The 22883-nt window shown below is 47.1% G+C and overlaps 1 long non-coding RNA gene across 2 annotated transcripts; it reads left to right on the forward strand.

The window, feature by feature from the left end:
* The first annotated feature begins 6097 nt into the window (after positions 1-6097).
* Positions 6098-22715, forward strand: LOC142698987 (uncharacterized). 2 transcript variants are annotated; one of them, XR_012865902.1, is made up of 3 exons: positions 6098-6177; positions 9270-9381; positions 21622-22715. It is a non-coding gene; the product is annotated as an uncharacterized LOC142698987 (long non-coding RNA). The 2 variants fall into 2 exon arrangements; XR_012865901.1 differs by lacking the exon at positions 6098-6177 and adding an exon at positions 6428-6529.
* The last annotated feature ends 168 nt before the right edge of the window (positions 22716-22883 follow it).

Raw genomic sequence — 22883 nt, forward strand, 5'->3', positions numbered from 1 at the left:
GATGGTCACGTTAAAAAAAGACCCTACATCTTCACCCAGCAACTACAGTTCTTAAAAGCTGTGATGGACATTGGGCCGTAAGTATGCAATTATGCAAAATGTCACATGCTATTTTGTTTAATGTAAACGCATGGGGATATGCTATGTCCCACAGATGCCTGTGTGACATCGCATAGCTCTATATGTCGTTTTGGATATGTCCTTTACAACATCTTTCATAATATTTTAGCAATCTATATTGAACTGATTCAATAATTTTCTTTTTTACATAGAACTACCGATAATCTGCAAGAAGTGGAGGTATCAGACGCTCCAGTGGTGGAGTCTCCGTCCGGGACCCCTAATCCCGAGGGAAATACTCCTCTGCCGGAGGAAAGCGCATCTCCCCCAGCAAGACGTCGGAGAGTAAGAAGACGACAGGAAGGGGAGGGACTGTCGTCTATCGACTCCGAGGTACTGGCACACCTGCAGAGGAGATCACAGGACAGTTCAGAGGACGTTTTTGGGAAAATGGTGGCCCAACAACTCAAAAGTATGCCCTCTGAAAGGCACCTGCGTTGCCAAACCACCATCCTAGCAGTCATGGAAACATTCATGAACAATCCTGCTCCGATGGAACTCTGCAATGCAGTAGAGTTTCATCGGAACAGGCATGTCATGCATTATTCTGCTCTCAGCAGTCCACCCCCACCGCCACCAAGTGCATCTAGTTATCGTGGTTATGTGCCCTCCTCTCAGCCACAATTCAGCCAGGATCGGCCAGCATGCTCTTCAAGCGGACAGTTTGCAGGAGGACCATATGGTTACCATCAAGTTCAAGGGGCTGAAAAGCAATGCACTAACGTGGCGGGGCCTTCAAATGAGGACTTTGTTTGTTTATAGTTTGTTTATATTTTACAGTTGTAATGTTGGTGTTTTGAAATTGCTGCTTATTTAAAGTTTTTTTTGTAGTTTTGCATTTCCTGCTTATTTGACTTATAAAAAAATTTCTACTAAAATCTTTGTGTTGTGTTTTTTTTATAGTTGTTATGTACTAAACATTTTACATATATGGTAACGAAGGTAGTATGTCGATTTGAACATGACACTTCATATTGATCATGATTTTTTGGTTTAATAATTGTGAACGTGGGTGATTTTAAACCAACAATCAAAAATAACATTGTCATTGTGTTTACATTTTTATTTATTGATAAAGTGAACATATAATTGTAATGAGGGATTGGTATGTATTTCTGCACACAATTCCTTTTACCATTAAGGGCACGGCCAGACATGGTGGTGTTTTTCTGCTGCAAATGAATTCAACAGCTATTCCGCCACGTCTGGGCGTGCCCTAACTTACATAACGTACAATGGTATTGCGTCAGAAATACATAAGCTCGCAACCCACGGCAAGGGTCCTCATTGCCTTGCGAGTCCCTAACTAATAACTCCAACCAGGATAAACTAACTAAAGTAAACAGTCCGGAACAAAAAATTATAACTTAACAAATTCAACTAATTAGTGCCATGGATTGCATCTACCTGCCAAGGGACTGCCCCAGCAGAGGACACAAAATAGTCCGCATAGAATTCCCGCATCAACAGTCCTGCTGCTCCGGGTCTTCCATGCAGGGTGTTATCCACATTGAGGCAAGAATTTGCAGGTACAGCGTCCAGGTCAATGTCTTGTGTTGAGTCGTGGATCCTGCAGAAATTGTGCAGAATGACGCTGGCTTGGATAACCAGTATCACATTCTGGGGATCCAATTGAAGGGGGCTCTGGAATATACGCCATTTGTTGCTCAGGATCCCGAAGGCATATTCCACATACCGTCTTGCACGGGTGAGCCGGTAATTAAATATGCGCCTCCGGTTATCAAGATCACGGCGGGGAAATGGCCGCAACACATGGCTTGATAGTCCAAAACCTTGATCTGCCACGATGACAAATGGCGCTGGTGGACCGGAACATCCAGGTAGTTGCCTTGGTTCCGGAATGGCAAGCTGGTTGGAGAGAAGACGTTCACCCATTCGAGAAGCCCTGAAGATGCCAGCATCCGAGGAGCTCCCATAAGCCCCTATATCAACAATTACAAACCGGTAGTTGCTGTCAGCCAAGGCCAACAGCACCACCGAGAAAAACTGTTTATAATTGTAATATAGGGACCCAGAGTGAGGCGGCTTCTTCACATGAATGTGCTTCCAATCCAGCGCTCCCACACAGTTGGGAAACTGTGCAGATTGATAGAAGCCCTCAGCAATCCGTAGCCAATCTTCTGTGTTGGGCTGTGGCATCACCGCTGCTCTAAGACGCTGCCAGATGACTTGGCAGGTCAGACGGACGATCTGTGAAATTGTTGAGCACCCCAGCAAAAACTCAAAATGCAGGGATGCAAAGGAGTTGCCGGTTGCCAGGAATCTGTCAAGAAAGGCATCCAAAAATTAGTACTGCTGGTACAGGGTAACAGGACATCAGTTTCACACAGGGGACTACTACTACGGTTATGCATGATATGACGGGAAAGGGAACAGGGGACATTTACGGTTCTACTAAGTTTCTACTAACTTTGAGCACAGGGGACATTATGTGTTTTACCTGAGGGTGACGATGAGCCTTTCCTCTGGAGAGATGCACCGTCGCATGTTGGTATCCTCTAAGGTGATTCCAGAACGCAGGTCCGACAACAGACGATCAAAGGTAGTGATGGACATGCGGCAGAAGTTGTGAAACTTTTCCGGGTGCTTCCTCAGATCATTGTAAAGGCAATGGAAATGTCCCTTCCTGGGCCTTTGGGAGACAATGGGATGAACCCAATACCTCCTCTTCTTCCTCAACGGTTCCTCTTCCAGCATAGGTCGCTGTCCAAATCGACGTGAGATCAGCCAATACAGCAGAGCATCATCCACACGAGACTCTGACATCCTTTATGCGAAATAAACAACAATAATCCAAAGTATCTGAGCACAGGAATCGCACACTGCTCTCACAATGTACAAATGGCACAAAGAAAGGCGTTTCTGCGATCATGTGACTCTTTTGAGGACTTTGGTGATGATTTTTAACTCATTTCCTGCCCCCACCTTTTTTTTTACGGATCCGTAAATACGGGTGCAATACGGGTGGAATACGTGTGACCATGTAGCCGTATAAACGGCCGTTTTTACGGATGGTAAAAAATACGGTCGTGTGCATGAGGCCTTAGGAAGGGAAATCCCATCATGAAAATGTTCCCAGTGTATTCATTTTCAACAACTGTATGTGGCAGTTTTTAATGCCAAATTCCCAGTGATCGAGACCACGGCTTCTCAATCTTTTACTACTGGGTCCTGAACCAGCCAGAACATGGCGATGCCCGGGCCTAAGAAATGGTCGCAGTCCATGCCAAGATGTTTACAAATATTTATTTCTCAATGTGTCCTAATGTGTCATTGTTGTGCAGCAACAGATGCCATACAGTAGATTAGAAGATTCCTTTCTAGGATTTTTTGTTCTATGTTCACCCGGGGGTGTATTTGTTCCAGATTTTCTGCAAAGATTCTTCACCAAAAATCTGCAGCAACTTGCATTGCAAGTTTTCCAAACCTCATTCACACATTGCAGAATAAGGGCATGACCACACATGGCGGAATTCCTCCACAACTGTCCGCATCAATGCCGCACAGAATCTGCGTTGCAGATTCTGCAGCGGATCTGCACAAAATGTGCAGAAAATTGATGCGGACTGGCCGCTGCGGACTGCAGGAAAAGTGCTTCTCTTCTCCCTATTCAGTGCAGGATAGAGAGAAGGGACAGCACTTTCCCTAGTGAAAGTCAAAGAAATTCATACTTACCGCCCGTTGTCTTGGTGACGCGTCCCTCTTTCGGCATCCGGCCCGACCTCCCTGGATGACGCTCCAGTCCATGTGACCGCTGCAGCCTGTGCTTGGCCTGTGATTGGCTGCAGCCGTCACTTACACTGAAACGTCATCCTGGGAGGCCGGACTGTAGACAGACGCAGGGAGTTCTCGGTAAGTATGAACTTATATTTTTTTTTACAGATACATGTATATTGAGATCGGTAGTCACTGTCCCGGGTGCAGAAACAGTTACTGCCGATCGCGTAACTCTTTCAGCACCCTGGACAGTGACTATTTACAGACGTCTCCTAGCAACGCTCCCGTCATTACGGGAGCCCCATTGACTTCCTCAGTCTGGCTGTAGACCTAGAAATACATAGGTCCAGCCAGAATGAAGAAATGTCATGGTAGTAAAAACAATACGCTCCGCAGCACACATAAGATCTGCGGACTTCATTGCGGAATTTTGACTCTCCATTGAAGTCAATGGAGAAATTCCGCCATGAGTCCGCAACCAGTCCGCCACTGCTCCGCAACAGACAGAGCATGCTGCGGACACCAAATTCCGCTCCGCAGCCTATGCTCCGCAGCGGAATTGTACGCATCGTGTAAACGAACACTGCTAAATTAAAGTGAAAGTCAATGGAGAAACGGCTCCGCTGCGGATTAACGCTGCGGAGTGTCCGCAGCGGAATTTAAGTGAAATTCCGCTATGTGTGAACCCGCCCTAAATCAGCAGGGTTGTTCGGGCTTGCAGACTTGAAAATCCACAGCATGTTCTATTCTGCTGCGGAAAGGTGGAAGAATTTGTATTTAACCCTTGCCATGACAAATCCATGGTTAAATCCAAGTAAAAATCAGCTTCAAAATCCTCAGGGGTGCGATGCAGATTTGTGTTGCTGATTTGAAGGCAGAAAAGACTCCCTGTGTGAACATAGACTATGGCTGATGTTGGGGCTTCTCTTTGCTGCATGACAGATCATATAGATTGTATTTTGCATGTTTACAATGTGTTCCTTTCCAAACCAGAACAGGTCACTTTTACAGCCGTTTCAGACAAGGTGGATCACATAATGCCGGCTGTACTATAGTGTGTTTAACCCCTTAGTGACCAGCCTATTTTAGGCCTTAATCACCAAGCAGTTTTTTACGTTTTACCATTGTGGCATTCAAAGAGCTAGAACTTTTTTATCTTTGCATCGACATAGCAAACATAGGGACTTGTTTTTTGCGGGACAAGTTGTATTTTTTAATAGCACTATTTTGGGGTACATATAATTTATTGATTAGCTGTTATTAACTTTTTTTGGGGGGAATAGAAAAAAAAGTTTTCTTATGTTTTACTACTTTTAGGGTATGTGCACACACACTAATTACGTCCGTAATTGACGGACGTATTTCGGCCGCAATTAGTGGACCGAACACAGTGCAGGGAGCCGGGCTGCTACATCATACTTATGTACGATGCTAGGAGTCCTTGCCTCTCCGTGGAACTACTGTCCCGTACTGAAAACATGATTACAGTACGGGACAGTTGTCCTGCAGAGAGGCAGGGACTCCTAGCGTCGTACATAACTATGATGCTAGGAGCCCGGCTCCCTGCACTGTGTTCGGTCCGGTACTTGCGGCCGAAATACGTCCGTCAATTACGTACGTAATTAGTGTGTGTGCACATACCCTTAGGCCCGCTGCACACGGCTGTAGCTGTAATCCCAGTCCGTGATTACGGCTACGGCCGGCCACAGACAGTCGTCCTCATTTGCAGGCCATGCTCCCATTATAAAGTATGGGAGCATGGTCTGTAAAATAAAAAAATTACACATGTCCTATATTTTACAAACGCGTCAGTTTGTTAGGGGAAGAAGTGGGTTTTTAATTAATTGTTTTTTAATTGAGGTTTTTATTTATTAATTACATTTATTAAGCTTTTTTTAAACTTTTTTTTAGTCCCACTATTGGACTTTACTATGCGATCATTTGATTGCTTTCATAATACATTGCAATACTTCTGTACTGTAGTGTATTATTGCCTGCCAGTTTTACACTGACAGGCATCTGTTAGGCCATGTCTCTGGCATTCATTAGAGGCAGACCTGGGGGCCTCTTTTATCCACCGATCGCATCGTGGGTGTGCTGGTGGGGTGAGAGAGGGAGCCCCCTCCCTCTAAAACCACCCAGATGTGGTGACCGCCACATCTGAGGGGTTAAAAGGACGTGCAGCATGATAGGCGCACGTCTGCTAGTACACTCCCCCTCTGTGACGCTGCACGCGCCGCGAGAGAGGAGCATAGGGAACCTGGAGGACTTCGGGAGGAGCGGCCGAACGCTCTCTCCTGAAGAAAAGAAGAGCAGCTGGTAAGTAATGAGTTGAGGACAGGAGGCTGAGGTGTTGATAAAGACTAGAGCGGCAGAGTGCCAATTACTGCGCTCAGCCTCCTGCCCTCACTAATTTAAAAGTGATGGGCTGCTACCACACTGACAAGAGGGGGGCATCTGACTGACTGCATTGGACAGCCTTAGAGGTGTGCGACATGGTGCTGCATCCTCCCACCATGTAGGGGGCGCAACTGTGCAGGCCGTGCTTTGGACTCTATATTCTCTGCTCCTCGTTACACACACTGAGGAAGCAGAGGAAGCAAGTGCAGAGCCGAGGAGGAAGCTCCGCCCACAGTCCGACCTGCAAGAAACCTGTGCAGCTGGAGAGATGGTAAGTTCCTGTGAGTGTGTATATATGTATACATGCCTTGTGTCTGACTGTCTGTCTATGTGTGTGTATATATGTGTCTCTATATGTATACATGCTTTGTCTGTATGTGTGTGTGTGTGTGTGTGTGTGTGTGTGTGTGTGTGTGTGAGTATATATATATATATATATATATATATATATATGTGTCTGTATATGTATACATGCCTTGTGTCTGTCTGTCTGTATGTGTGTGTGTGTATATGTGTCTCTATATGTATACATGCTTTGTGTGTGTGTGTGTGTATATATGTATACATGCCTTGTGTCTGACTGTCTGTCTATGTGTGTGTATATATGTGTCTCTATATGTATACATGCTTTGTGTGTGTGTGTGTGTGTGTGTGTGTGTATATATGTGTCTGTATATGCATACATGCCTTGTGTCTGTCTGTGTGGTGTGTGTGTGTGTGTGTGTGTGTGTGTATATATATATATATATATATATATATGTGTCTGTATATGTATACATGCCTTGTGTCTGATTGTCTGTGTGTGTGTATATATGTGTCTTTATATGTATACATGCTTTGTGTGTGTGTGTGTGTGTGTGTGTGTGTGTGTGTGTGTGTGTGTGTGTGTGTGTGTGTGTGTATATATATATATATATATATATATATATGTGTATATTTGCCTGTATTTGTAGAGGGCAGCAATAGAGTCCCCCGCACAGTGCGCCATCCAACCTAAGGCCGGCCGGTAATATAATTTAAAAAAAAAACAAAGACATAAGAAAACATTTTTTATTGAAATAAAAACTCCCCCGCACAACCCTCTTTCACCATTTTATAAAAAAAAAAAAAAGTACATTATCGAAGTAGTCCAACTAATCTATGACTAAGGCCTCATTTACACGAGCGTATTATACGCGCGTGCGACGCGCGTGCTTTTCACGCGTGTCGTACGCACCTATAATAGTCTATGGGGCTGTTTAGACGATGCGTGAATTTTGCGCAGCGTGAGTGCGTTGCGTAAAACTCACGACATGTTCTATATTCTTGCGTTTTTCACGCAACACGCACCCATTGACTTCAATGGGTGCGTGAAAACAACGCATGCCACACTGACGGTCCTGCGTTGCATGCGCGAAAATCACGCAAGAGCTGTCAAAAGGATGAATGTAAACAGAAAAGCACCACGTGCTTTTCTGGTTACAAACATCCAAACGGAGTGTCAAATTAGAGATGAGCGCACCGAACTTCACCGGGTTCGGCCGAACTCGTTTTAACCGAACCCGGCAAAAAATGTTCGGGTACGCGACGTCAGGAGACAGTCACTGCCCACGGTGCTGAAAGACTTAAACTGTTTCAGCACCATGGACAGTGACTTTCGATCACAATATACATATACGTGTAAAAAAAAAAAGAAGTTCTGACTTACCGATAACTCTCGGCTTCTTCCTCCAGTCCGACCTCCCGGGATGACAATTCAGGCCAAGTGACAGCTGCAGCCAATCACAGGCCAAGCACAGGCTGCAGCCAATCACAGGCTGCAGCGGTCTCATGGCCTGCCGCGTCATCCTGGGAGGTGGGGCCGGATGACAAGAGAGGGACGCGTCACCAAGGCAACGGCCGGGAGACCGGACTGGAGGAAGCAGGCAGTTCATGGTAAGTGTGAACGTCTTTTTTTATTCACAGGTTGGTGTAGATTGTGATCGGCATTCACTGTCGAGGGTGCTGAAAGAGTTACTGCCGATCAGTTAGCTCTTTCAGCACCTTGGACAGTGACGGCCGTCGACTACCTCATCTCTATGATGGCGGCTGCGCGAAAATCACGCAGCCGCGCATCATACACGGATGACACACGGAGCTGTCAATTGCCTTTTGCGCACGCAAAACGCAGCGTTTTTTTGCGTGCGCAAAACGCACACGCTCGTGTAAATGAGGCCTAAGGCTGGGTTCACACGACCTATTTTCAGGCGTAAACGAGGCGTATTATGCCTCGTTTTACGTCTAAAAATAGGGCTACAATACGTTGGCAAACATCTGCCCATTCATTTGAATGGGTTTGCCGACGTACTGTGCCAACGACCTGTAATTTACGCGTCGTCGTTTGACAGCTGTCAAACGACGACGCGTAAAATGACTGCCTTGTCAAAGAAGTGCAGGAAACTTATATACATTATATGCAGGACACTTCTTTGGACGTTTTTGGAGCCGTTTTCTCATAGACTCCAATGAAAACAGCTCCAAAAACGGACGTAAAAAACGCCGCGAAAAACGCGAGTTGCTCAAGAAACGTCTGAAAATCAGGGGCTGTTTTCCCTTGAAAACAGCTCGGTATTTTCAGACGTTTTTGGTCACTACGTGTGCACATACCCTTAGTCTAAATGGTCCAGCCGAACATAGCAAAAAAATAAAAGTTAGCAGTATTACAAATATAAAACCTATACTTTTTTCTCCCCTGCACCACAATAGAAACTAGAGGTCAAGGAAAAATAATTTCCCTTCATGTAACTCTGCTTCCTGTCAACTGAAAAGTTAGCCACCAGAGGGAAAAAATGTTTCCCCATTGTGGAGTACAAGAAAGTCTAATTCCCAGGTGGGGCTTTCTTGTACTCATCGGGGAAACATTTTTCCTTCTGACAGATGATTTTTCCGTTAACAGGTGACAGAGTTCAATAGGGGGGGGGGGGTGTGTTAGGGGGAGGAGGGGGGAAAATATGGTCTGTTCACAGTTTGTGTTTTTTCCACCCCTGCCCTAGATTTCAGTCCTATATCCGCCCCTGTGTGCAGAATATCACAAGTTCACAACAGAGCTTGCAGCGGAGAAGCGCACGCCCCTGCGGACCACGATATAGAGAGCGCGTCTAACGAGTGAGTATGGCAACTCTGCACCTCTCCTCGGCCTCCACATGTTATTGGATGAGAAGAGGAGGAGAAGGGCGGACTGTGGCTGATAACATTCACTACTGGTATATATTTATATGTGCGGTATATTCACTGCTGCTATATATGGATCAGAGCGGTATATACACTGCTGCTATATATGGATCTGTGCGGTATATTCACTGCTGCTATATATGGATCTGTGCGGTATATACACTGCTGCTATATATGGATCTGTGCGGTATATACACTGCTGCTATATATGGATCAGAGCGGTATATTCACTGCTGCTATATATGGATCTGTGCGGTATATTCACTGCTGCTATATATGGATCAGAGCGGTATATTCACTGCTGCTATATATGGATCTGTGCGGTATATACACTGCTGCTATATATGGATCTGTGCGGTATATACACTGCTGCTATATATGGATCAGAGCGGTATATTCACTGCTGCTATATATGGATCTGTGCGGTATATTCACTGCTGCTATATATGGATCTGTGCGGTATATTCACTGCTGCTATATATGGATCTGTGCGGTATATACACTGCTGCTATATATGGATCTGTGCGGTATATTCACTGCTGCTATATATTTATATGTGCGGTATATACACTGCTGCTATATATGGATCTGTGCGGTATATACACTGCTGGTATATATTTATATGTGCGGTATATTCACTGCTGCTATATATGGATCAGAGCGGTATATACACTGCTGCTATATATGGATCTGTGCGGTATATTCACTGCTGCTATATATTTATATGTGCGGTATATACACTGCTGCTATATATGGATCTGTGCGGTATATACACTGCTGGTATATATTTATATGTGCGGTATATTCACTGCTGCTATATATGGATCTGTGCGGTATATACACTGCTGCTATATATGGATCTGTGCGGTATATACACTGCTGCTATATATGGATCTGTGCGGTATATACACTGCTGCTATATATGGATCTGTGCGGTATATTCACTGCTGCTATATATGGATCTGTGCGGTATATACACTGCTGGTACATATGTATTTATAGGCTGTGCACAGTTTATTTTTTGCTTTGCTACTGTTCCATATGCCTTTTTTTCTAAATATACATTTTTGCCCCTTGAAGTTAAAGGGGTTGTTCAAAGATTAAATGTTATCCCCTGTCTACAGGACAGGACATAACATGCTGATCGGTGGGGGTCTGACCACTGGGACCCCCACTGATAACTGGAACGGTGGTCCCTTGTACCCCTGAGTAACTGGAGCGGCAGGGTGTATGCTTGACCTGCAGCGTCATTAACTCAGGGGTACAAGGGACCCCCACTGATCAGCATGTTATGTCCTGTCCTGTAGAGAGGGGATAACATTTAATCTTGGGCAACCCCTTTAAAGAGGCTCTGTCACCAGATTTTGCAACCCCTATCTCCTATTGCAGCAGATCGGCGCTGCAATGTAGATTACAGTAACGTTTTTTTTTTTTTTTTAAACGAGCATTTTTGGCCAAGTTATGACCATTTTTATATTTATGCAAATGAGGCTTTCTAAAGTACAACTGGGCGTGTTTACAGTAAAAGTACAACTGGGCGTGTATTGTGTGTGTTACATCGGGGCGTGTTTACTTCTTTTACTAGCTGGGCGTTGGGAATGGAAGTGTATGATGCTGACGAATCATAATCATCCACTTCTCTTCACAACGCCCAGCTTCTGGCTGTTCACAGACACACAGCGTGTCCTCGCGAGATCACGCTGTGACGTCACTCACTTCCTGCCCCAAGTTCTGCATCGTGTCGGACGAGCGAGGACACATCGGCACCAGAGGCTACAGTTGATTCTGCAGCAGCATCAGCGTTTGCAGGTAAGTAGCTACATCGACTTACCTGCAAACGCCGATGCTGTTGCAGAATCAACTGTAGCCTCTGGTGCCGATGTGTCCTCGCTCGTCCGACACGATGCAGGACCTGGGGCAGGAAGTGAGTGACGTCACAGCGTGATCTCTCGAGAACACGCTGTGTGTCTGCACTGCCAGAAGCTGGGTGGTAACGATTCGTCAGCATCATTCACTTCTATACACAACGCCCAGCTAGTAAAAGAAGTAAAAACGCCCTGATGTACATACACACCCAGTTGTACTTTAGAAAGCCTCATTTGCATAAATATAAAAACGGTCATAACTTGGCCAAAAATGCTCGTTTAAAAAAAATAAAAAAACGTTACTCTTATCTACATTGCAGCACCGATCTGCTGCAATAGGAGATAGGGGTTGCAAAATCTGGTGACAGAGCCTCTTTAAGACCTGAACATGCAGTGAATAGTTTTCAGATGATATTACTGGCTCGATGATCACATTCATTCCTAGTCTGGTCTGTGCAGTTTCGGTTTACAAATATTACGGATTGGTAGTACAGATCCAATAGACGTGGACAGAAAGAAAGTGCAGCATGTGTTACTATACTGACTGTAAAGTGCCGCATGTGTTACTATACTGACTGTAAAGTGCCGCATGTGTTACTATACTGACTGTAAAGTGCCGCATGTGTTACTATACTGACTGTAAAGTGCCGCATGTGTTACTATACTGACTGTAAAGTGCAGCGTGCGTTACTATACTGACTGTAAAGAGCAGCGTGTGTTACTATACTGACTGTAAAGAGCAGCGTGCGTTACTATACTGACTGTAAAGTGCCGCATGTGTTACTATACTGACTGTAAAGTGCCGCATGTGTTACTATACTGACTGTAAAGTGCCGCATGTGTTACTATACTGACTGTAAAGTGCAGCATGTGTTACTATACTGACTGTAAAGTGCAGCAGGCGTTACTATACTCACTGTAAAGTGCCGCATGTGTTACTATACTGACTGTAAAGTGCTGCATGCGTTACTATACTGACTGTAAAGTGCCGCATGTGTTACTATACTGACTGTAAAGTTCCGCATGTGTTACTATACTGACTGTAAAGTGCCGCATGTGTTACTATACTGACTGTAAAGTGCAGCAGCCGTTACTATACTGACTGTAAAGAGCAGCACGTGTTACTATACTGACTGTAAAGTGCAGCATGCGTTACTATACTGACTGTAAAGTGCCGCATGTGTTACTATACTGACTGTAAAGTGCAGCGTGCGTTACTATACTGACTGTAAAGTGCCGCATGTGTTACTATACTGACTGTAAAGTTCCGCATGTGTTACTATACTGACTGTAAAGTGCAGCAGGCATTACTATACTGACTGTAAACTGCAGCATGTGTTACTATACTGACTGTAAAGTTCCGCATGTGTTACTATACTGACTGTAAAGTGCCGCATGTGTTACTATACTGACTGTAAAGTGCAGCAGGCGTTACTATACTGACTGTAAAGTGGTGCATGTGTTACTATACTGACTGTAAAGTGCAGCGTGCGTTACTATACTGACTGTAAAGTGCAGCGTGCGTTACTATACTGACTGTAAAGTGCAGCATGCGTTACTATACTGACTGTAAAGTGCAGCGTCCGTTACTATACTGACTGTAAAGTGCCGCATGCGTTACTATACTGACTGTAAAGTGCAGCGTGCGTTACTATACTGACTGTAAAGTGCAGCGTCCGTTACTATACTGACTGTAAAGTGCCGCATGCGTTACTATACTGACTGTAAAGTGCAGCGTGCATTACTATACTGACTGTAAAGTGCCGCATGCGTTACTATACTGACTGTAAAGTGCAGCGTGCGTTACTATACTGACTGTAAAGTGCAGCGTGCATTACTATACTGACTGTAAAGTGCAGCGTGCGTTACTATACTGACTGTAAAGTGCCGCATGCGTTACTATACTGACTGTAAAGTGCAGCGTCCGTTACTATACTGACTGTAAAGTGCAGCGTCCGTTACTATACTGACTGTAAAGTGCCGCATGCGTTACTATACTGACTGTAAAGTGCAGCGTGCGTTAATATACTGACTGTAAAGTGCAGCGTGCGTTACTATACTGACTGTAAAGTGCCGCATGCGTTACTATACTGACTGTAAAGTGACGCATGCGTTACTATACTGACTGTAAAGTGTCGCATGTGTTACTATACTGACTGTAAAGTGCAGCGTGCGTTACTATACTGACTGTAAAGTGCTGCATGCATTACTATACTGACTGTAAAGTGCCGCATGTGTTACTATACTGACTGTAAAGTGCAGCGTGCGTTACTATACTGACTGTAAAGTGCAGCGTGCGTTACTATACTGACTGTAAAGTGCAGCATGTGTTACTATACTGACTGTAAAGTGCAGCGCGCGTTACTATACTGACTGTAAAGTGCAGCATGCGTAACTATACTGACTGTAAAGTGCAGCATGCGTTACTATACTGACTGTAACGTGCAGCGTCCGTTACTATACTGACTGTAAAGTGCCGCATGCGTTACTATACTGACTGTAAAGTGCAGCGTGCGTTACTATACTGACTGTAAAGTGGCGCGTGCGTTACTATACTGACTGTAAAGTGCCGCATGCGTTACTATACTGACTGTAAAGTGCCGCATGTGTTACTATACTGACTGTAAAGAGCAGCATGTGTTACTATACTGACTGTAAAGTGCCGCATGCGTTACTATACTGACTGTAAAGTGCCGCATGTGTTACTATACTGACTGTAAAGTGCCGCATGTGTTACTATACTGACTGTAAAGTGCCGCATGTGTTACTATACTGACTGTAAAGTGCCGCATGTGTTACTATACTGACTGTAAAGTGCCGCATGTGTTACTATACTGACAGTAAAGTGCCGCATGTGTTACTATACTGACTGTAAAGTGCCGTATGTGTTACTATACTGACTGTAAAGTGCAGCATGCGTTACTATACTGACTGTAAAGTGCAGCATGTGTTACTATACTGACTGTAAAGTGCAGCGCGCGTTACTATACTGACTGTAAAGTGCAGCATGCGTAACTATACTGACTGTAAAGTGCAGCATGCATTACTATACTGACTGTAACGTGCAGCGTCCGTTACTATACTGACTGTAAAGTGCCGCATGCGTTACTATACTGACTGTAAAGTGCAGCGTGCGTTACTATACTGACTGTAAAGTGCAGCGTGCGTAAGTATACTGACAGAAGGGGCTGGACGCAGCCTGCAGGGCTTAAGGGGAAGCCTCCATGACCTCCCTGGTAGGGAAAGGGTTAACAGGTGAGGGAGAGTTGGAGGGAGTCGGAGGGGGGGACAAGGAGGAGTCAGGGGGCCGTTGCTGCGCTTCCCGCTGTTTTCGGCATTGAGCCGGAAGCAGCGGGAGGAGTAGCACAGGGAAGACAAGCTCCCCGTTGCCCGCGCTCGTAAATATGTCGGAGGCAGTTTTATTAGAGCAGCTGCGTGCAGCTGCTGTGCACCACGGTCTCGGATGGCTGGAGGAGACCGTGGCTGCATTAGCGAGGATCCCGGACGCCGTTTTGCCACATCAGGCCCGGCGTTCGGGGTCTGTTGCAGGAGACAGGCTCCCCTCCCCCGGCCCCCTTCCTAGAATGGCGGCGGGGGGGGAGTCGGCAACAACCGCTCCTGCTCCGAGCAGGCAGAGAGCGTTGCCGGGGGTGACGGCGACGCAGGCCGGGTCGACCCGTCCCTCCCGGCGGTCCCGACCTCCAGAGCGCCTCAGTCCTGAGGCAGTCCCGCGGACACGGCGTCGCAGAGGGAGCCCGATCTCGGACGCTGCAGGCCAGGCAGCTGGGAGGACCGCCCCTTCCCAGGCCCTGCGTCCTGGCAGGAATCTCAAGCCGCGACGGGGTCCGGCGGTAAGCAGGGAGTCGCAGGCCGGGCTCCCTGTCACCCCTCCCCCATCGGATGGAAGATTTGGAGGACAAAGTACGGCCGCCCCGCCTGGTGATGTTCCGGCCAGGGGGCAGGCTTCTTCAGGATCATCGAGACGGACGCCTAGATCTGCAGCGACGTTGAGGCAACAGGTCCGGTCGGAAGTCTGGGTTCCATCGGTCGGGCGGCAGGTTGCCGGCCCATCGGTCAGCGCTTCATCATCTCCGATCCGAAGATGTCGGTGGGATGGCCAGTCGTGTGCGAGAGAAGAGCTGGAGGAAGGTGAACTGGACGCGTATCGTCGAGGTCAGGATGGTCCGGCTGACGGGAACACAGCGCCTGTGCGGCCCGGTGAGTGTGTAACTCCATCATTGTCATATCCAGCGATTTTTATGTCGGGTGTCGGCGGGGGGGGCGGCTAGCGTCGCATCGGTGGCCGGTAGTGGCGCGGGCGGGCGCGATGGCGCGGGTCTGGCAGATTTAGTGGGTTGCTTGAGGGAGCTGGTCGGGCGCCTAGATAGGGCGGCGGCGCCGGTAGTCACGGAAGTGTCCCCGGCGGTAGTGTGGCAGGGCCCCAGGGACGTGGGATTGTTACAGGCGCAGCCCGTGCTGGCGGTTAGGGAGGCGGTCGCGGTGTCGGTACAGACCGAGGCACAAAAAGATGGCGATCGGGTGCGTATTGATGACCGTGCTCGTGGGGAGGTGTACGTTTGTTTCGAAGGTCCGTTGGGGGCGCATTTAAAGCAGGAGGTGCGTGAGCGGATCTGGAAGGACGAATATGTTGAGATTTTTTCTCTCTTGCCGCTCGCTAAATTTAATTTGGATAAGGGCAAGCGGGACGAGAGTAAAAAGGACGAGGAGGAACGGCGGCGGTATAGGCTTATCCCGCAGACGTTCGTTAATTGGTCGCAGGCGTTCGCCATATTGGCTAGTGTGATAGGGGAAAAGGCACCGGAAAATTGTTCGGCGTTGTTTTGTTATTTTGATGCCATTGGGGAGGCTCATAGGGCGTATGGGTGTCAGGCGTGGCTGCGATATGATGAGCAATTCCGTCAGCGGAAAGCGGTTCGGCCGGCGATTCGGCCGGCGATTCGGTGGGACCAGAAGGATATTGCTCTCTGGTTACGGGTTACGGCTCCGGTTAGGCAGTCTTTTCCCGGGAGCGCCGGCCAAGAAGGCCAGTCTAGCCAGGTTGGACAAGGCGGCGGGGGAAAGGCGGGCTTTTGCTGGCAATTTAATGAAGGCCAGTGTAAGTTCGGGGCCACGTGCAAGTTCAAGCATGTGTGTTCCGAGTGTAATGGTGCATCACACGGGGCGGCAAAATGTCTGCGAAAAAAGAGGTCAGGGAACCAGTCCTCCGCGGCTGGCCAAGGGGGTGTCACCGGTGAGGGTGGAAAAGATGGCCCCTTATCTAAATGAGTATCCGGATAGGGCGGCGGCTAAGTTGCTTTACGAAGGGTTTTGGGTTGGTTTTGTTATTCCTCCGCCTCCTTATGAGGTTCCGGTTACGTGGAGGAATTTAAAATCGGCATACTTGCATGCCAAAGTCGTGTCGGAAAAATTGTTAAAAGAAGTTTCGTTGGGTCGCATGTCGGGGCCTTTTGTTGAGTCGCCTGTAAAAGATTTAGTTGTGTCCCCGTTGGGTATTGTTCCTAAGCGCGAGCCCGGAAAATTTCGTTTGATTCAACACTTATCATATCCCAAGTGTTCGTCGGTAAATGACGGGATTGATCACGAGTTGTGCTCCGTAGTCTATACCTCATTCGATAAGGCGGTGGGTTTAGTGCGGGCTGCAGGTCCAGGTGCGCTGCTAGCAAAAACCGACATCGAGGCGGCGTTCAGGTTGTTGCCAGTTCATCCAGAAAGCCAACGGCTGTTGGGTTGTTTTTGGAATGGGGCTTTTTACGTGGATCGGTGCCTTCCGATGGGGTGTTCCCTTTCTTGTGCATACTTCGAGGCGTTTAGTAGCTTCGTGGAGTGGGTAACGAGGGGAGTATCCGGGGTCGACTCGTTGATCCATTACTTAGATGATTTTTTGTGCGTTGGCCCGGGGGGTTCGCCGGTTTGCGGTAATTTGCTTTATGCACTACAGAAGGTGGCGAGGGATTTTGGGATCCCTTTGTTGCCAGAAAAAACGGAGGGCCCGGTAGCGACGATTTGTTTTTTGGGAATTGAAATAGACTCGGTGGCAATGGAGTGTCGTCTCCCTGCGGATAAGTTGGGTGCTTTGAGGCTGGAGGTACGGTGGGCTTGTAGACTGAAGAAAATGACGCTGCGGGAGCTTCAGTCGCTGCTGGGGAAGTTGAATTTCGCCTGCCGGATTATGCCAATGGGGAGGGTGTTTGGTAGAAGGTTGGCGGCGGCAACGGCGGAAGTGCGTGCGCCGCATCATTTTGTGCGGCTCAAGGAGGAGCACCGAGCTGATCTTCAGGTTTGGAATGACTTCTTGGGCCAGTACAATGGTCGCTCGCTATGGATGGCCCCAGCGCAGGATACGAGTGATTTGAATATTTTTACGGATGCGGCTGGGGCGGGCGGTTTTGGAGCTTACGGGGGAGGTCCGTGGTGCGCAGGTCAATGGCCGGCTAGTTGGGTGTCCAGTGGACTCACGCGGAATCTGGCCCTGCTCGAGCTGTTCCCCATCGTGGTGGCGGCTACCATTTGGGGGGACAGGCTCAGGGATAAGAAGGTTCGTTTTTACTGCGACAACATGGGGGTGGTGCTGGCCATTAATAACATCACGGCGTCCTCTCCTCCGGTAGTTCAATTGTTGCGACATTTAGTGTTGGTGTGTTTGTCGTTGAACGCGTGGGTGGTGGCAGTGCATGTGCCGGGAGTACGGAACTGTATCGCTGATGCTCTTTCTCGCTCGCAGTGGGACCGGTTTCGGCAATTGGCACCGGGAGCGGAACATCTCGGTTTGGCTTGTCCGGAACATCTTTGGGATCTGGTCTCGGTCCCGTAGAACAACTGTTACAAAGGTCTTTGGCGCGCACGACGTGGAGTGCTTATGCTGCGTGTTGGAGGCAGTGGGAGGAGTGGGTAAGAGAGTTGGGTGACGTCAATACGGATAGAGACAGGTTGGTGGCACTTTTGTACTGGTTAGGGGACGCCTGGGAGGCGGGGTTTTCAGTGGCAAAGGTGAACCGGTTCATATCTGCGGTGGTGTTTGGTTTTAAGATGCGAGGCTTTCAGGATGTATCGAAGGAATTTCTGGTGTTGCAGGCTTTGAAGGGGTTGCGCCGAGGTAGAGTGGAGGCGGATAGTAGAAGGCCTGTGTCGTTTGCTTTGCTTAGCGCGTTGGGCGGTTCATTAGCATCGGTCTGTCGTTCTTCAGACTAAATGGATTTGTTTCGGTAAGCTTTTTCGTTAGCGTTCTTTGGGGCATTTAGGATAGGTGAGTTGGTGTCGCCAAGTACCAAGCAGGCAGGGGGGCTGAGATCTGGGGAGGTGAGTCTATTCGCAGATCGCCTGGAGGTATGGTTGCGTCGGTCAAAAACTGACCAATTGGGGAAGGGTAAGCTGATAGTTTTGTTCGCCCTCCCGGGGTCGGTTATGTGCCCAGTAGAGTGCATGCAGGGTTTTAAGCCAAAAGGGGGGTCTCCAGATTTGCCTTTGTTACGTCATGTGGACGGGTCATTTTTGTCCAGGTTTCAGTTTGGAGCTGTATTTAAAAAATGTTTGACGGCGGTTGGTGTCGAGGCGGGCTCATATTCATCTCATTCCTTCAGGATTGGCGCAGCAAGAGAAGCGGGGCGCTGGGGGTTGGATGATGAAGGTGTGCGGCGTATTGGTCGTTGGGAGTCCAACAGATTTAAGTCCTATGTCCGCCCCCATATGTTATGAGGTTTGTTGTTAACGCTTAAGAAATGTTATATGGTGGCGTCTAATTGTTTTTTCCGTTTCAGATTTGCCTCCGTGTTTGGTGTGGTTGCTGGGTCATTCTTACGTGCACTGGGGGGCTTTGAGGGCAGACGTCCGCCCGGACGGTCGCCAGTTGCGCATTCCGCGACAGGATGCGGTTGTGCATTGGCTGGGATTTAGAGGTATGTCTTGGAGCAGGGTGTTGGCGGAATTCCAGACATATGCCCGGCTTGATAGGGTTCCTGAGGTCTTAGTGTTGCACGTGGGTGGGAATGACTTAGGAGTCTGCCCCTTTCGTGAGTTGGTGCGGGATATCAAACACGATATGTTGTGTTTGTGGGTTTCTTATCCCAAGTTGGTAATAGTGTGGTCGGACATAGTCCCAAGGAAACATTGGCGGTTGGCTAGATCTGTGGAGAGAGTCAATAAGGCTCGCATTAAAGTTAATCGGGCGGTGTCCCGTTTTGTGGCAAAAAACGGGGGCATTTGCGTGAGGCACAGGGATTTGGAGTCAGGAGTGGGGAATTTCTGGAGGAGTGACGGGGTTCATCTGACCGAGGTTGGCATTGATCTTTGGAGCTTGGCGATAGCAGAAGGAATAGAAAGGGCGGTGGTGGTGTGGAGGAACTCACAGGCTTAAGGTGGTCAAGGCCTGTTTCACTGTGGCGGGGGGAGTCCTTGAGGCCAGTCAGTACAAAATGGTGGGGGGTCGCATCGGGGGTATGCGTCCCCCAAAAAAGGTACATGGTTGAAGACTTCATCGGGTGTTATCCCTTTGAAGTGGTCTTCTGGTGGAAGGTATATCTCTTGAAGGCTTCATCGGGTGTTATCCCTTTGAAGTGGACTTCTAGTGGTCGGTATATCACTTGAGGGCTTCATCGGGTGTTATCCCCTTGAAGTGGACTTCTAGTGGTTGGAGCCATCTGCAGAGGTGAACGGTGCTTCCGAGCTGGTTTACGGCTGGAGGTAATTGGTGGTTTGCAGATGGCTAACTCGGTGTGTTCTTAAAAAAGGAATATCTGAAAGGGCTTCAAGGACTTCCTCTGCTCGGGTTAATGTTAACGTTAAATTGTTATTTACGATTCTGACCCATGTTGGGTCATGTGAATTATTAGAAGGAATTCTCTGGTGGATTCCTAACTAGTTATCCGAAGGTTTCGGATTTAAATTGTTTTTATAAAACTGTGAAATTAATAAACGGCTGCTGTGGCCATTTCACATCCAACCTCGGTGTCACGTGTCTTTCCTAAAGGTGGGGGTGGGGGGATAGGATGGGGTAAGGGAAGGTTCATTAACACACGACTCTACTTAGGCAGGTCATGTAAAGTGCAGCATGCGTAACTATACTGACTGTAAAGTGCAGCGTGCGTTACTATACTGACTGTAACGTGCAGCGTCCGTTACTATACTGACTGTAAAGTGCCGCATGTGTTACTATACTGACTGTAAAGTGCCGCATGTGTTACTATACTGACTGTAACGTTCAGCGTCCGTTACTATACTGACTGTAAAGTGCCGCATGCATTACTATACTGACTGTAAAGTGCAGCGTGTGTTACTATACTGACTGTAAAGTGCCGCATGTGTTAATATACTGACTGTAAAGTGCCGCATGTGTTACTATACTGACTGTAAAGTGACGCATGTGTTACTATACTGACTGTAAAGTGCCGCATGTGTTACTATACTGACTGTAAAGTGCAGCGTGCATTACTATACTGACTGTAAAGTGCCGCATGTGTTACTATACTGACTGTAAAGTGCCGCATGTGTTACTATACTGACTGTAAAGTGCCGCATGTGTTACTATACTGACTGTAAAGTGCCGCATGTGTTACTATACTGACTGTAAAGTGCAGCGTGCGTTACTATACTGACTGTAAAGTGCCGCATGTGTTACTATACTGACTGTAAAGTGCCGCATGTGTTACTATACTGACTGTAAAGTGCCGCATGTATTACTATACTGACTGTAAAGTGCCGCATGTGTTACTATACTGACTGTAAAGTGCCGCATATGTTACTATACTGACTGTAAAGAGCCATTAAAGGAGCCCTGACACAAGTTTGAACACTGACATTGTTCTTTCATTTTTGTGTTTGAATTTTGGATACACGTTGCCCTGGTCATTTTACTAGTATTTATAGCTGGGGCAATATAGGGATATTTACTACACAATTGCCTGTAGCATTATGAGACCTTGCAGTTTATAACAATGATGTTCAATAAGGGCCTGTTCACATCACTGTTCGATTCCGTTCCGTTCCGTAGTCGACTCCGCTATTGATTCCGTCGGAAAACCGGAAACCAGCCGGAATGGTGACGAACGGAAGCCATTAGCGATGTTTCCATAGATATTGAGATCAATGGTGACTGAAACGGAAGCTGTGCTGTCACTTTCACTTTCCGTTGCGGGGTTCACCCGACAGAACCTCGGAACGGAAGCGAACGGTGATGTGAACAGGCCCCAATGTATTTTTTTGTTCACACAGCTTTAATTTTCTTGTTTCGTTTTGCAAGTTGTTTCTTACTTACAATTTTTTTTTTTTTTTTGTGCCATTTCCATTTTCGCCTCAGGCAGCAGGAAAGCTAGAATCGGCCCTGCCCTTCATTCCCAGATACCACACTGCTGTCCCGATAGAAACAACTGAATAAGAATCGATCCTGTTGCGCGGACCAGTTCCTAATCCGTCAGTGGTAATCGCTAATTGTCATGTGAAGACAGAGCAGCTCAGACTTGTGAATAATGCAAGTGTATGGGCGCTGCTGTGGGCACAGTTATGGGGGAACTGAAGCTTGACCTGTTATGGAGGCATAAAGCTGGCCATACATATGCAATAGATGTTGGCAGAGTGTTTGTTTGGCCAACAGCTATTTCACCTGATCCCACTATAAAATGTTTTTTGTGCCGGTTTATTTAAATGGGGAGAGGGGGAAGAAACCGCGGCAAGATCTCTCTAACAGCGGCTTATCCCCCAGGAGAACAGAGGATCGGCATGTTTAGTCTCCATACTACAGAGATCATTGGGCAATTACATTTATAATGAAAAGTTAAAAACAATCTATTATACTTTATGTTTTAACCACCTACCATTTAAGATCTCTGCTTGCTTAAAGTAATTGGAAATATTGCTTATAATCAGAGGCTGAATCTGTCTTGATCACGCCCTGCACACACATTCATGGATCATTAATAGAGGGGGCACGGATAGGCTGAGGGGATATATTCACACATGGCAGATTTTTTGTAGAAATTTCTGACAATGTCCCGTTCATCTGAATGGGGCTTGCAAAAAATCTGCCGTGTGTGAATAAACCATTAACGGGCTATGTATCTTTGTTTGCCATTCAGTGACAGCAATCACAGATCTTAAAAATGGTAAGAAATTGAGGCACTGAACACATTGTTAGGTTACATAACTTTTAATTATACAGTGAATGAGATTTTTATAGAAAACTGGAAACCCTATTTAGAAAGGGGTTGCTTTGGAGAACGCCAAGGGACCAAAGTGAATAAGCGGATTACGGGGCATCCAGTGGCAGCACCCCCAGATATCAGCTGTAATCCGAGAGGGAACCTGGAGGAAAGTGTTCAATTTCCCTGCAGCGCCACCACAGGAGAAATGAAGCATTACACAGTTCCCAATTAAATAAATGGTCTGTCTGTGAAATGCGTTGTTGTGCTGGGTCCTCCAGTGAGGGACGCTCTTTGAAGCCGCTTAAAGGCATGGTGTTGCCCTAAAAACATGTATTTTTTTTAAAAATTAAACATTTAGTGTGTGGGTGATTAAACATTGTTCAAATTTTTTTTTTTTTTTTTGGCACGAGCCATGTAATAT

The sequence above is a fragment of the Rhinoderma darwinii genome, unplaced genomic scaffold (genome assembly GCF_050947455.1).
Source record: "Rhinoderma darwinii isolate aRhiDar2 unplaced genomic scaffold, aRhiDar2.hap1 Scaffold_106, whole genome shotgun sequence".
Lineage (NCBI taxonomy): Eukaryota > Metazoa > Chordata > Amphibia > Anura > Rhinodermatidae > Rhinoderma > Rhinoderma darwinii.